Genomic DNA, 2,853 nt, shown 5'->3' on the forward strand with positions numbered 1-2,853 from the left:
AAACAGTCTCTCACCCTGTTTTTCTTCCCCCCTCTTCCAAGTCTAAATGCACTCACAATCTTAAATTCTTCTTGCTCCAAGTCCAAATCCCAGAAGTCTGCAAATTCCTGCGTGAGAAAATCTATCAGGCTGTCCTTCTCTAATTCAGGCACGGCTCTGATCCTCAAGTTTGTTTGTTTCTCCTTAAGTTCAATCATAGAAAGCGTTGATCTGTGGTCCTCAAGTTGCTTCTGTAGGTCTGGAACACTCTTAGTTTCCAATTTTGTTATCTTCTCCTCCACGGCAGCAGCTTTTTTCTTGTCGGATCAAAGTAGATTCCTGTAGCAGTTTCTCAATAGTTTCTGTATTAGTATTCACCTTTAGTCCCAAATTATTAATGCTTATTGTATTTTGGTCAATTTTAGTTGAGGCAGCATCCCCTTTTTTACTTAACTTTTCCAATGATTCATTTATCTTACCTAATGCAAGTGCTAAAGCTTCTTCTGATGACATACCTTTTGACTTCGATTGTGTGGGTACAGCCACAGATGAGGCAGGAGGGCCAGATGCTGATGCTCTTTGCTGCCAAGATTTCCCAGACCTCGTTGTTTTGTCTTGAAGCTCTACTTTTTCTTTCCCATCTGCCATAACACTTCAACAGAGAGTCCAAGGTCAGTCCCACAGCCACGCAGTTTATTTTGAAGTGGAAAATTTCCCTGGCCGAATTGTTGTAACAGTTTCAGAAACTTCCTCTGGGGGACACAGTTGCAGTCTGTACTTATTGTATTACAAAGTAGCACCTTTTAAACCCCCAACTTAAGCAGAAAAAAGAAGAAAATCAGTTTCAATTTTCAGTTTCTTTTCCCTTCTTTTCCCTTCTTTATAAAGTCAGTAGATGACAGCCAAAAACAATGTATCTCTCTTGCAGAGCTAGCTGTCAAAGAGTGCTCTATTCACAAGCAGTGCACATTTCACAGTATGGCAGTCTTATTATTCATTGGCAGCCCGTTCCTAGGTTTTGAACGGTAGATTTTAAATTACTTCCCTCTGTCTTGCAGGTACCCATAGTCCAAACCTCTCCCCCCTCTTCTCCTGCAACCAAGGGGGGGGGGCCTCACTTGTTTTGGATGTTAGGATTTTAGTCTTTTTCAATCAGCTTTCCAAGGCTTTAGCTTGCAGCCTCTTTAGTCTATTTACAAAAGCGGAAGGTGGACTTCCTGTTTATACCTCCCCGCTTCGGTGCCAAATAAAATCTTTTTTTCCTTGTCTTTTCCAATTGTCCTACTCACGGATAGTTGCTTTAAAGTCGAATTGTCCCAGGAAAAAGTCAGCGCTCTCTGGTAACAGCTGTGCGGCTTCGCTCAGTGGAAGTAGCACTTGACTCACAGCACCGCGCCACTCGCCCCGTTTCGCTCCGGAGCCCATACTCAGGTCTCCCCACGAATTGGGGGGCGCAAGAGGTGCCCCCCGAGTCCCACGTTCACAGGCCTCACCCGCCTGTGATTCTTAAGGGGTCTCCGCTTTCGCCGTAGCGGTTCCGACCCGATTCCCACTGAGCGGGTCCCTCCGAGTCAGAGGGATTCCGCCATTACCGCTGGCGTTAACCCAGAAGTCCGTGAAGAGGACATTTTCATCTGCTTGATCTGTCTCTTCCACCCATACTTCTCTCTGGTTACTCTCACTATCCCTTCCCTTAGCTCTCCTCCCTGTGGTCTCCCTTCATTCCAGCTTCCTTCCTCCTAGAGGTTCTAATCCCCATCAAACTTACAACTTCCCATTTCCCGGAAAACACTCAGATGGGATGGGGAACCTGTGGTCCTCCAGATGTATCATCTCTAGCCATCAGCTATGCCAGCAGAAGTTGTAGCCCAACAACATCTACCAATAGATATCAGGGGCTTCCTGAACCCATTATAGTTAAATAATTGGGGCTGTATCCAATTCAAGTCCTACTCACAGCCAACCCACTAGAATTAATGGACATGACTAACTTAAGTTCATTAATTTCAATGGGTCTATTCTGAGTATACCTTAGTGTACTACAACTTTTGATTAACAAATTTAAGGGAGAACCTCAATATGTTGGGTAATCGGTTGCTAAGTCACTGTTAAAAATGTGAAAATTCTAGTTTTTGTGGGGGTGGAGGTTTGCTGTGCTTTCTAGAGCTCTCTCCATGGTATACTGATCAAATAGAAATGCCCCCTTCAGCTGAAGGAGGTCAAATGCCAGGTCAGATGTAATTACTGGTGATCATATTTCCCATGATCGAGTTTGTCAGGAACCTTTGGCCTCATCCTGCCCATAGATCTTCTTATAAAAGTGAACTGGCTACGGTAGTTTTCATTTGACATCACAGCAGAGATGGACTCCAAAGTTGGCTGTCAGGTCAACATGTCATCAGAATCCATAGTAAATACTGTAGATTTTTGGGGGGAAATCCTGCCTGAAAAACTGAAAAGCCACTGCTAGTCTCAGTCTCCAAGACTGCAAAAGGAGCTCTGATGTATCCTATGGCCCCTTGGGCACGATCCATGGGACATAGAATTGCAGCTAAAATTACTCACCAATTATTAAGTTTTAATTATGTGTCTCAGAAAGTGCCATAGGGATGGGAATCTGTGGGTGGAGAAAGTAATGCTCTGACCTTTCCCAGCTAAGCCCCTGTCTCTCTTTCCCAGGCCCTCGGGTTTATCACCCAGAGTGCCTAAGGACAGGAAGCAAATGATCCTCATCTCTGTCATCCTGGTGCTAATAATCTCTAGCAAGGAACTTGCCCCCCACCCCCTGTTTAAAGCACAGTACCAGCTGCACACTTGGAGGAGGGCATTCCTTAATTTATCTCAAAATCTTCTCTGCTTCCTGCTTTGTTCCTA

Source organism: Podarcis gaigeae, assembly GCF_964106915.1.
Source record: "Podarcis gaigeae genome assembly, chromosome: 15".
In the NCBI taxonomy this organism is placed as follows: Eukaryota; Metazoa; Chordata; class Lepidosauria; order Squamata; family Lacertidae; genus Podarcis; species Podarcis gaigeae.